The sequence below is a fragment of the Culicoides brevitarsis genome, chromosome 1, assembly GCF_036172545.1.
Source record: "Culicoides brevitarsis isolate CSIRO-B50_1 chromosome 1, AGI_CSIRO_Cbre_v1, whole genome shotgun sequence".
Taxonomy (NCBI): Eukaryota; Metazoa; Arthropoda; class Insecta; order Diptera; family Ceratopogonidae; genus Culicoides; species Culicoides brevitarsis.
Genome location: NC_087085.1, coordinates 2,914,761 through 2,928,530, shown reverse-complemented (window position 1 = coordinate 2,928,530; position 13,770 = coordinate 2,914,761). Strand labels below are relative to the sequence as shown.

Sequence of the window (13,770 nt, the reverse complement as noted above, 5' to 3'; positions counted from 1 at the left end):
CCGCATGAATGTCTTCTCATCAAAATCCCTCATTAGTTGAGGTAACGAGATGAACTTTTTCACGACAATTTTACATAAGAGACGAAGCCCATAAGGCAAGAAAGAGACAAGTGTTCAAGTTTATTAAGACTTTATTGAAATTTTTTCATTTAAATGAAAGCAATTCCATGTCGATCGGCGACGACGACGACGACGACGTAATGCGCAATTTAATGTTCGATTGTCCATTTTTGGATGGCTTGACTGGTTATTTTGTAATATTTCTTCGTGAAAGCTGACACGCCAAGCAAATCACTTGCGGCGAATCGACACAAAAAGTGATACATCTTGGCAGAGAGCACATTCTGCCGCGAGGTTTGTCGTAATAATAATAAGGTTAACACTTGAAAAGTGATGTAAGCGAGATTTCCGTTCGAAACAAGAGAAAGAGATCATTCGCTCTCTTGGGGGACTTTTTTGTTGTCGTCATTATCGCGGCTTATATGGGTAAAAAGTTCGCAATAACGGTGCGTGATTTAATTCAATAATAACTCGAACGATATCAGTGTAGTTGGAAAAGTTTATCTGATATCCAAATCGAAAAATATCGAGGTTGTGTCAATTATTGCACTTTTCCTCTGTGCGTTGCATTGCGAGTGAAAGTATGTTATGAATGTTTTTTTTTTCTTGAAGCACGTTACATTTATTTCCCTTTTAATTGTACTTTTTTTAGAGAAAAATTGTTTTAAATGTTTCTTGATATTGTACAACGTTAATGACGTGATAAGAGAAGTACTAATGAGGCTGATGCAATGAAGAAAAATGTTTCACTTTACAACTTTTTTAAAATTTTTAATTAAATTTTTTGAAGTTTTTAAAATAAAATTTTATAAAAGTTTCTCAAAATTGTTTAAAAAAATCTAAAAATTATTTTTTTCATTTAATTAAGAATTTTTTAAGACAAAAATTTGAAAATGTCAATTCAAAAAATGACAGTTAAAAAATTTGAAAATCGCTTTTACGCTAATTCATACCTTAAAAATTAATTTTAAAAAATTAATTATATTTTAATTTAATTTAATTTAAAATTAAATTTTTTAATTAATATTTAAAAATTTAAAAAAAATAATTAAATTAAAATTTTGAAATTTAATTAATTAATTTAAAAAAATAATTAAATTTAATTAAAATAAAATTAATTTTTTTTTTTTTAATTAATTAATTTTTAAAATTGTAAATTTGAATTAACAAAAGCGATTTTCAAATTTTTAACTGTCATTTTTTGAATTGACATTTTCAAAATTTCGTAAAAAAAATATTTAATTAAAAGAAAAAAGTAATTTTTAGAACTTTTAAAATAATTTTCTGAAAAATTTATTTAAAAAACTGAGAAAATTTTTAAAAAATTAAAATAGTTGTAAAATGAAACATTTTTCTTCATTGCTTCGACCTCACAAGAAAAAAAGTACAATGTAACAAAGCGCGATAGATGAAAACAATATGATTAGCTCACATTTTTTCTGTTATTTATTATTTCCCTGAGACACTGAGAATCACGAGCCGACTCGAGCACACGAAGAATAGTTGAATGGAATCAAAGTTGGAGAGTTCGTGCATCATGCGCCTATTTTTCTCCACATTTTTCTTACATTGAAAATCACTTTTTGATAGAGAAATGATAATTTCTGGCTTTCATGAATGAAATTCAATGCAAAAAAAAAAATAATAAAAAAACGATCATTTAAGTAAATAAAAGCAACGCTTATCAAATTGCATGGATTTTAATTTAAATTAATTTCCGAGAGAATAGAGAGCTTAATGATAATTAAATTATCTAATTATGCCATTTATTCACTTATGGGAAGCCAAAAGTCGTGATGTTTTACTTTCTTCTTTCGCTTTGCGATGGCGATGCAAATTTATGCTTTTATGATATTACGCGAGAAATTATTATGTCAGATTTGGACATTCATGTATTGGAATCAGTAGCGGATTTAAATTTTTAAGGGCTAAAAGGGCTTTTGAGGCATTTTTGTTAAATTTTGCTTGGTTTGGATTCATTGAAGAAGAATTTTTGCTTGATTTTTCAAACGTTGATGTTCAAGTTTTTAAGCTAAAAATTTTAAAATTTTTTTTTTGTGGTTAAAAATTTGTAAATCGCTTTCACGCTAATTCAAAATTAAAAAATTAATTAAAAAAATATTTTAATTTAAATTTTTACGCTAATTCAAACTTTAATATTAATTTTGAAAATTAAATAAATTAAATTAATTTTTTTTTTTTTTAAAAAAATAATTAAATAATTTTTTAAAATTGTAAATTTGAATTAACAAAAAGCGATTTACAAATTTTGTAACTGTCATTTTTTGTCATTTTAAAAATTTTACTTACACCTTTCCTTTTCTGCAACTGAAAAAGAGAACAACTTCAGGCTGTAAATTTTACCGTTTTTTCTCTCCATACGTTTAAACTTCATACGAACAGATTTCAATTATCTTCGACCATTTCATGACCATTTGTTTGCCCCTTGAGGCAAGACAAATGTTTCATGCTTACTGCTATTTGTTCGTTACTAAAAGAACATAAACGTTCATTTATGCTGCAATTTCCTCGATTTCGCAACTTTTTGTTGTTCTTCTATGTTTTTTTAATCAAAACAGATAGAAATCGAGATCCGCTCACGCAAAAAATTTTTCGAAAAATTCCAGTCTGGCAAAATCCTGAGGTTGATGTAATTTCGCTGCATCCAAATAAGGTGTCGTAAGTAAAAACCTTGGATTTTTTTTATGCAAAAAAAAAGAGAATTATGTAAACTAGAGCATATAGATGAGTTAATTGATTTGGTCACGCATGTGGCTTCGGATTGCATCTCTATCGTTCTCTCGCGCGGTAACCAGATGCATTGCGCTGCGAAGCATGTAGGTAAATTTTGCGTTAAAACACTTTATCGCTGGAAAGAACAATGCAACTATTGCATATCAGAAAGTATTTTTTTTTTCGCGTAGGTCTTGTAACATATGTTTCGGTGCTCACTCACATGTTTTGTTCTCTTTAATGGTTCATTCATTTTGTTTTATTTTATTTTTTTTTTTGTGAAAGAGATATGAAGTTGCAATGCAAACAAATGAATGATATTTTATTTATTAAAATTATTTATATGAAAAGACTCAAGCGCATTTTAAAATCAAATTACGATTTTTTTAGAATTATTTTAAAAATTAAATTAAAAATTTTAAATTAAATTTTATAGATTTTAAAATTAATTAAAAAAAAATTTATATTTTTTTAAATAATTAATTTTTAAATTTTTGAAAGAAAAAAATAATTTTTTATGTGTATATTTTAGTATAAAAATTGTATTTTATTAAAAAAAAATAAATTAAGTTAATTAAATTTAAAAAAAAATAAATAAAATTTAATTAATAAATTAATTTATTTTAATTTAATTTAAAAAAAAAATTATTTAATTTAATCAATTTATTCAAAAAATTTTTATTGAAAAACAATTAAAAAAAATCTATTCAAAATTCATTTTTTTAAAAATATTTTTAACAAATTTATATTTTAAAAGAAAAAATAATTTTCAATAGATTTAATTATAAAAAAATATTTCAAATAAAATTTTTAAAAAATTTTTTTCAAAATTTTTTTTAGATTAATTTAAAATTTAAAATTAATTAATTTTTTTTATTAAATTTAATTACAAAAATTATTTTTTTTTTCAATAATTTTATTAATTTACAGTAAAAAATAATTTTATTATTTTATTTAATTTTAAATTAAATTAAAATTAATTTTAAAATCCATGAAAAATAATAAGAAATTTTTAATTTTATTTTTAAAAAATTCTAAAAAAAAATTAATTGAATTCAGACAGAAAACCCTTCAAAACAATTTTTTCAAATATTTTTTTTTTAATAAAAAAAATTATTATGCGGTCAATTGCGTCAACAAAACTGCATTGTATGTACACTTTGTTGTTTATATTCTTCACATTCATAAAATATATTGCCAATAGATAAAAAAATGAAGCCGTACATAAAACCTTTAGACGAGAAGTGGGAAATGCCATTTATTTTTTTATAGTTTTTTTTCTTGCAGAACTCATGTTGTTATTTCTGCTGCTATTATTATCGCTTAGTCGTTCGTTCATTTTTTTTAAGAAGTAACATGATCGCGGTAGATTTTCATGTTGGGCTTCTCATTGTTTATTTTTAATTCCCGACTGTTTGTTGAGCTCTTCTCCATTCGTTCATATGTTTGTTAACGGAAGTTCTTACTGTTTTTGCAACAATTCATACGACCGCGTAACTTTTGCACTATTGAAACATGTTTTTTTTTTTATCAGAATATCACAAAAAATGTTCATTGTTTTTTTTTTGTATGCCACAGTTGGAACAATACCAAAGCGATAGATAATCAAAGAGACTCAGGTGTGTGGTATAAAACTATTAATTATGACATAAAAATTTATGACGTCTCGAGAAGAGAAATGTAGAATGGAACGCGAGAAAGTTTGAAGAAAAAAATTGTCGTTTTATGTAAATTTCAAATCTAACATATTCTTATCAAGGTTCGATCCACATTCCAATAGCTTTGAAACATGAAAACCACTATTTCCTAATACAAAACAAAATAGTCGTCATTATCTTGATTGTCATGCCCTTGACAGACATCTTTCCATTGTTGGAGCAAAATGTACACGCATGGATACGAATTGCTTTTATGAAAAAATCCAAATGGAGAAGAAGAAACTCTTGTTGCATAATCATCACAAAGAAGAATAAAAAAAATCGCTTAATGCATCATTGAACGAGATGGTTTTATTTTTTTGATGAACGCATCATCACATACCGCACAAAAAAAGCAGCTAGACAACTATTGTTAACAACTTTTTTCTTCTTCTTCGTACAAGAAATAGAAGAGAAGTGACTTGCCCTTTTTTCGAAATTCCCGAGATCATTTAATTGTGTTGTCTTGAAAAAAATGTTACAATGTAAAATCATAGTTTTATAAGTTTGTGAACATGAACAACAAATCAACGTAAATATAAATAATAATAACGAGAAAGAGAGACAAGAGACTTGATATGCAATCACACAGCGATTTTGCATCGACTCATGTAGTTATTTATGAGAAAACACAAAACACGAGACTTGCCCATATTTTTATGGGAAAGTTTTTATTAATAACTAACGTGTGTTTTTGTGTTGTTTTTTTATCATCATTATCATTACGTTTATCGTATAATGTAGCGAATTGAGTGATGATAGAAGTGAAGAAATTAGAAACTCGTTACGGAGGCATTACGAGGTTATTACAGAGCTATTAGGAAGGAATGGAGAACGGATTGAAATTGTTTAAGCTAAGAGGAAAGTTCTTTCAGAACGATGCTTTCTAACTTGATGATGCTGAGACTTTAAAGTCTTGAAGTTTATTCACGATTTAAGATCATTACTTGGAAAAGATCTGTTAAAGAATCATTTGAATTCACGAGTTTTGGGAACTACAATCTGTTGAGTTTCTCACATTTAAGTCCCTCAGAAAAGCTATTTGGATTTCAATCTTATTTAATGAATTTTAAGGGTTCTTACTTGAGATGAAAGCTATGAAGCTAAAACTGTTGAAATAGATATCGCTTCTGAACTGATTCGAATTAACCTTAACTGATGCTTTTGTAGATCAAACCATAGAATTGAATGAACTTTGAAGGTTCTTACTTGAGATGAAGCTTTGAAGCTGAAACTGTTGAGAGCAAATAAGAAAAATTGCTTCTGAACTGATTCGAATGAACTTTAGTTGATAAAATCCAACTGATGCTTTTGTAGATCAACTTACTTGAGATGAAAGCTTTGAATCTAAAACTGTTGAGAGCAAATAAGAGAAATTGCTTCTGAACTGATTCGAATGAACTTCAACTGATGAAATCCAACTGATGCTTTTGTAGATCAACCCATAGAATTGAATGCATTCTGAAAGTTCTTTCTTGAAATGAAAGCTTTGAAGCTAATTCAAGAAAATTATTTTTGTGCATTAACTTTAGTTCATAAAATCCAGCTGATGCTTCAAACTCAGACAATTTCTGAAAAAATAAAATTCCTAAAAATAAAAAATCCATTAGTTAGTTTCAAAAACCTACATTTTTCATTTGAAAACAATCAAACCTTCAGTGAAAATCATGAAAAATGCATTCACGTACGAGAACTGCTTGTCTCTGTCTTTTCCCTTGTACGTGAATACTCATAACTTGACTCATAATGGACATGTTGAGCGACGTTTCTTGCTGCAAAATGATAGAAAAAAATTTATGGTCATCGTTTACAATGCAATAATAGTACCTGATAAAAATAATAATATCTATCAAGCACGTACAATTATGATAAATTTTCCATTTCTTGTCTTGTCATTTATCAAGAAGAAAATTATTTGAAAAATTACAGAAAAAAAGTTGAGAGATAAAAATCACAACAATGATCGTTGTTTATGTTTAAAAATAATTAAGCAATAATACTTTTTTATCGCATCATTTCATCAACGATTTAAAAGAGACATTACTGTCTGATGAATTGCCGAGTTAAAAATGAAACTCCAACGCTGCGTTATTTATTTATTAAATGGAAGGTGGTTTATATTTTATTATTTATTAGATTTTGCTCGGTGAATTACGATTTTGGACTGTCATTTAAAAAATAAAACTGCAAAAGCATTTATGACAGGTTGCTTTGCTTGATTGCTCGTTGGCTCGAAATGAATTAAATAAATAAATAAAATATTTATAATTTATTTGTTTGAAAGGCTTATGAAGAAATAAATTGCAAAAATATATTTTTTAAGCTATTTAATGGCAAATTATGGTCTGTCTGTAATCTCGATCGATTGGAATCCAAAGAAATGATAATTAATAATAAAATTTATCATAATTCAGTTTTTTATATAATAAATGTAAAAAATGAGATAATAGCAAAGTCTTGCTAAAAATGTAAACATTACATTCCCATTCTTGCAACGACAAGTTTTTTTTAGCATGAAATTGCTTTTATTATTAAATCATTTTATTTTATTTATGCTAGTCTATTTTTGCAGTTGCATTGCCAACATTCTGTTTTTTTCTACGTTTTTTTTTGCTTGAAAGTGAAGTTTATTCACTCTTTGCTTCCTACGTTCAAGAGCAAGACAATTTTCCATAAATCACGGTAATCACACAATTTACTCGGGGAAAATTTACTGAATTAGTGAAATGTGTGAAAAATTGTCTGTGAGAAATTTTGTGTAAACTTACGAAGGTAAGTCGTGATAAATGCAAAGTTATTGCAATTTTTTAAAAGAGATTAAATAATAAACATGGGATTATATGACAAATTTTTAGACATAAATCCAAAGATTTAAATGATTAAATAACTTACCAACTCACGATTCTTTTTTGATTGGTTACGAATGACACTTCCATTATAATGCACTTGAATGAAATAATTTGAGCAATTTTTAGGCTTGGCAACCTTCACTTTTAGTTAAGTTTGAATTGTTTATTGATTGACCACTTTTGCATTTTCTTCAACAGTGAATAATTGTATTAATAACTGAATGGAAAGTTCTTCGTCATTATCATAAATTTAGTTGGAAAAACAATAGAAAATTGTTACCTTGAATTGTTTATTATTCTTCAGCATTTCAGTCTTTGGTCATGCTGCACATTTCTCACGTTTTTTGCCGAACAAACATTCAAGGCACGTAAATTGTTTTATGATCGCGATGTGCTATCATTATTAGATGATCATCTTCCTTCCTTTTTATTTTATTTTTTTTAATGATTTTGATTGAATACTTTCAAAAAATAGTTAGCGAGAAATATTTAATGAGGATGAACCTTGATCTATCGAGAGATCGTCAAGTCTTTTAAGTTGATTGGATTGACTCATCAAACAATTATCGTTTGAAGTAACTGACCTGTCAAACACTATTAAGATCGTGTTTTAATTGTAGCTTGAAGAGATATTTAGATCCAGACGTATCAAGGTTCAAACTTTGGATATAATTCATTTGAATTTGCAATAAAAATAATATTTATGCCTCTTTTAATTATGTTGTTAAGATATTTATTGCAAAAAAGCAAAAACAAAGCAAGTGAAATATTTAACGCTAATAATATTATTAAAAGAGCAATAAATTATTTTTTGAATGTAAAATGTTTAAATAATAATAATAATGCAATAACAAAACATTATAACAACAACAACTCGATCAAAAATATTTTATTGCTTTTTTTCTGTTCATTTGAAATAAATGTACGAAAAAGCAATCAATTATACAAGTTACAGATTTGGTAAATTTTTGCACGATCAGTCCTAGATTTTCAAATCGATTATGATCTGAGATATTTACTTGTTCAAAAAATTGCCTTGTATGGGTAAACAACAGGTTTTATTATTGTTCAAAATTCATACGGGTCTTTCTGAGAATTAAAAAATATTTAAAATAAAATTTTTTACATAATATATTGAACTCATTAATGCACTGATCTGGTCATGTAATAAAGACATTAATGACATTTTAAATTAAGTACGATCTGTAACTTGCTAAAATGTAAGGTGAAAGTGAATTTATGTTTATTCTAAATGTAAAGTAACTGACATCTGTTACATTATTCGAACATTATCGAACATGTTGCGAGCCCATAAAACTGTTTTTCTCTTGAAATGTTTAAAAGAAAGAGAAAGGTCCTGTTACATCAATAAATTTTACGGGCGTTACGTGTGCCCTATGACATTTTTTGTTGTTGTTTCTTATTAATTAATCTTTCTTATTGAATTTTTTGTTAAATATCGCCCACTGTAGTCAATTTGTCTGTTACATATTCAGAAAGTAATCAGCTTTTATTTTTGTATAATTTTAGTGCATCAAGCTGAACTTTTTAAAATATGAAAATGGATCTCAATGCCTTGTTACAGATCTTTTGAATTGCTCTCAAGTCTTCGTCATTCATTAGCATCATTATCGAACTTCAGTAATCGATGTGAGGTTTTCGTTTCTTTATCAAGCATTTTCTTCATTCGAGTCATGAAATAGACTTTCTTTGATATCATCTTTAAACTAAAAGTTTAAAGTATAGTATCTCATCTATCAAAACTCCAAGATATTTCATTTTATTAACCTTTTCAAGAGTAAAGCTTCTCCTTTCTGATTTTTTTTGTTCAAAATCATCAAATTGGTTTAACCATCAATATGTTTTATATATAAGATGTTATGATTATTTAGTAATCAAGTCCTTTTAATTGATGTCATTTATTGTATAAATTTAAGTCCTGGTTTAATAAAAATTATTGTAACCATCAATATGAAAAAATCAATTATTTATTTCTTCAATTGTCAAAATCAATTAAAAAACTTACCTGTTAAAAAATTCATAAAATATAAGATCAATATTCTTACCAAAAATCATTTAAATCCGCATTTAACGACATTGCAGAAATTTATCGAGTTGCAAATCGCTGGAAATGACAATCAATCACAATGCTCTTGTCAGATAAATCCATTAATTGACACATTCCGACGGCGGGAAAAGAAATATGTTTTTTAAGTTGCAAACTAACTGCACTTTGATCTACTTTAAAGACCTTGCTCATTAAAACTTTGCAAATTAAGGAAGGTGTGCGTTATTCATATAATAAAAACAGTTTTTTTGCATATGCTTTTATTTACCGGTTGACATGAAACTGTAGCTTTGTAACCCCCCGCGCGTAGCGTGTCGTATAACGGTTGCAACTTCCAACACGAGTAAAGTGAATGAGTAATCAATAAAGATTTATTACGCACTTAACATTTTAATCTTGGAACATTTTTCACAATTACCTATAACTTAATCAGTTACGTAACTTTTTGTGCGGCAGCGGCGTGCTTGAGATGATTTTGAAATGAATTTCAATTGAAAAGCACTTAGAACACTTGTGTGAGTTTTAATTCAATTTAATGGGAGGCTCATGTTTGTTTTTTGATAAATCGTGTTCTCATGCGTTGGATTTTTATTTCGTTTTCGAGAACAATGGAAACAAAGGTCATGTTTTGTTTGTTCAAACGATTCCTACGGGAATGAAAGTCGAAAGGTCTAAAACATTAACAAACACTCGTTTCGTTATTTGTCTTCATAATGTGATGTTATGACGCACCTCGTTTTGTCCATTTGTCTCATTCTCTAAAAATACATGCGGTTTTATTTCTTCATCTATAAATAATTTAATGAAGAAATAAACACGACGAGGAACAATTTCTGTGAAATTTGATATTTTTTCGAGACAGGTTTCTGCGTAAAAACACTTACTACTTACCTGAAATGAAAAAACATCGAGAGTCGTTAAAAAAGGGGCATAAAATGACTTCTGTGTGATTAAGTGCATCGTTCGTTGCAATTTATAGCCTGCATTCTCATCACGATCCAGTTTTTGGGTTCTTTCCAACTTTCTCCTTGTTTCATATCCAAAAGAGGATCTCGTATGAATCATCAAAATTTGTCAAATCAATCTTTAAAAGCAACATCATTCCAATTCAGAGTTCAGTTCAGTATGGGTCCAATTGGTGTTACATTTGCCATTTTACTCTTTCTAACAATCACAGTTTTTGGTTGTTTTTATACCTTCGTTTGGGCTGTGAAGCTTCTTGCTTTCGTGACACTTTACATCGGGAAGTTGCTATGGGTGTTAAGCGCTTCTGTGATACTCTTTATAATCATCATCATCGTAGTTTCAGTAACATGTCTTGCGTTATCTGAAATCATCAAGACATGGCGCCCAAGAAGACGAACTGAAAACATTTCATCAACGAGGATCTTCAAGGAACCAGATTGTGTAATTTGCAAGGAAAGTCGCAGCGAAATCCTGTATGTGCCTTGTATGCATTTTTGTACGTGCAAAAATTGTGCGAAAATTATGACGGAAGAAACGGGGAGGAAGTGTCCCGTATGTCGAGAAAAAATACGGGAGAAATACTTGAAGGTTACGGAGGAAGTTGAAGATGATACTGACATGGATAGTAGCTTTTATGTTTGGTGACATTGGTGTATGTAACATATTTCAATGAAATCAGTTTTAACGAATCTTTAAATTGATATTTGGACTTTAAGCTATCCTTTCATATTCATAAAATCAATTCTACCAAAAGTTTTTGGTAAAAATTTCAAAATCTCGAGTATGGAAGGATAGCTTAGGTTCCAAAAATCAATTTTTGAGATTCGTTATAACTTTTTGAGATATTAAAGAATCTGAAAATCATTTTTTTGATTCTTTAATATCGATTTCATTGAAATATGTTAATTAAAATTACTTTTTGAAATCGATTTTTGAGAACTGAGTCATCTCATTCTTCAAAAACCGATTTCAAATTCATTATAAGTATAGGATAGGATTAACAAAATAAAGTTTCTCAGAAAGTATCGCAAATTTGTAATTAAAAACCAAAATTATAGGGAAATACAGGAAGACTGACACGTAATATAGTGGCGGAAGTTATAACAACATATGTTGCTCGTCTTCCAATTATTGTTCGTGTCTTCTTCGTCTGCCCTTTTAATTCATCAAGTCAGGAATTTTCTCACATTGTATGCAAATCACTGTTCTTCTTAATCAATTTATTAACGTAAATACTGTGTGGGATTTGTCTCATCGCTTTGCATCGCGTGCGTGTGACTCATGCAAGAAAGAAAATAAATCGCAGGGAGTGTAACTGCATTTCTAATAATAGACGCGCTTCTTCAAAAAATGAAAAAATAACTTCTTCATAAAATTGTGTCGTTGTCGAAATTCTTCTTCTTGTTTTTTCTGTCTGGCGCATCTTGTCAACGTCTTCTTTGGAGCGTTAAACAGCGCGACACAGTAAGATGTTTATCTGTTATTTTCTTATGTTTTGGGTGAAAGTAAGCACTTCGCTGCTGTGATAGATGGTAATAATATTAAAACGATTATAATAATAACTATTTACGAGATGCGCGCGATCATTATGAGGGCGTGCTATGAACATTAAATTTAACCAAATGAAAGAGATTTGAATGTGTTTTTGTTATCTGCTGTGTTATTAGCTCGATATATGGGTAGAGAAATGAACAAGTAGCCGGCAATTAGTTTTGATTTTTATTTTATACGATTGCGTGTGATGTGACCCTGATGGAAGTTAATTGTCGTTTAATCGTCGCTATGATTTTAATAAATTCCATAGATTTGAGGTTATGTAACATTGAAATGTGTTTCCTGTCTAAATAAAACATTTGACAGTTGAAATTTGAAAATCGCCTTTCGCTAATTCAAACTTGTAAAAGTAAAATTTTTCTCAGCAGGTTCAACACTTGACACTAACTTTTTCTGTTAAAAGTGCAAAAACCGTATAAAAAGCGAAATTCATTGAAATACCGAGATATCAAGAGCTTTGTCACGACTTTAGTTTATTCCTCTCATTAATACTTAATTTAAAGATCAACGTGGATGATACAAATTTTATTGTTACTTTGTAACAATCATTCACCTTTTCGTAGTTAGGGTCTTACACAACAACTACAAATTATGTTTCAAGAAGAAGAATTCCATTGATGATCACTTGTTCTCATGCCACTCTAAATAAACAAAAAAAAACGTCGAACAAATTAAAAATAGGTGCAAAAATGCACGTTTTTAACCTTTGTAGTTGTCAAATTCCATTAAAAATAATTTATAAAAAAAATCATTCATTCAAGCTTCAACTCAAAGAGCAATTATTATGACGTAAGATAAAATATCATCAGGTACTTTTTGTTTTATTTTTCTACTCTTATTCTCATTGAAGCTCATTGCACAATTTTGCATGACTTAAAAAAATTTTAATGATACGTGAAATTGAAAATATGTAAATATTAACATGTAAGAGAAGAGAAAAAATGGAACATTTCCATGATCAGGAAATGCGCGCGAAAAATGCAAACCGCCAAACATACATTTAAAAATATTGTTATATGACGAGTAATTATTATCCGAGAAAACTACCGAGCATGCATTTGCATTCGTAATTAGATGTTTGAGTGAATTTTGAATGTAAATATTTCATTTTTATGGAATCATGTCAATATGAAGTCGTGATCTTTTTGTATTTAATATAATGTTTTTAGTGTTTTTAAGACAACAAAAAAGTGACTTGTAACATAAATAGTTTTGAAAAATGGAACAGCTGATTAAATGTATCAAATTTCATGAGTTTTGCGAGACAAGTTTTAGGTATAGGCAGTGAAAAAAAGTTTTTTCTTTGTTTTAGTTTGAATTAGCATGAAGCGATTTTCAAATTTTAAAAAAGTTTTCAAATAAAAAATTTTAAAATATCAGTTCAAAAATAGAAAAAATTTCACAAATTATGAAAATATTTAAAACTTTTAATTTTTCTAAATTTATTTTTAATCAAAATAAAAAATTTGTTTGAATTAGCATGAAGCGATTTTCAAATTTTTATCAAGTTTTCAAATAAAAAATTAAAAATTTTAGTTCAAAAATAGAAATTTTTGACAAATTATAAAAAATTTCAAAACTTTTAATTTTTATAAATTTATTTCGAATAGAAATGAAAAATTAATTTGAATTAGCATGAAGCGATTTTCAAATTTTTAAAAGTTTTTTCAATTTATTTTTTTAAACTAATAAATTTTTAATGAATTTTTTGAACTTTTCATAAGAAAATTTCAATAAATTATTTTTAAAAATGTTTTCTAATTTTAAAGTATGAAACTTGAAACATTTTCATTAATTGAACCTTCCTCAAAAAAAAATCATAATGTTACAAAAATTGTGATTT

General features: G+C 27.6%; 1 protein-coding gene across 2 annotated transcripts in view; it reads left to right on the top strand.

Annotated features, from left to right (window-relative positions):
- Nucleotides 1-13,770, top strand: part of LOC134831470 (lissencephaly-1 homolog) — a 38,442-nt gene that overhangs the window by 11,432 nt on the left and 13,240 nt on the right. The window lies entirely within an intron of this gene.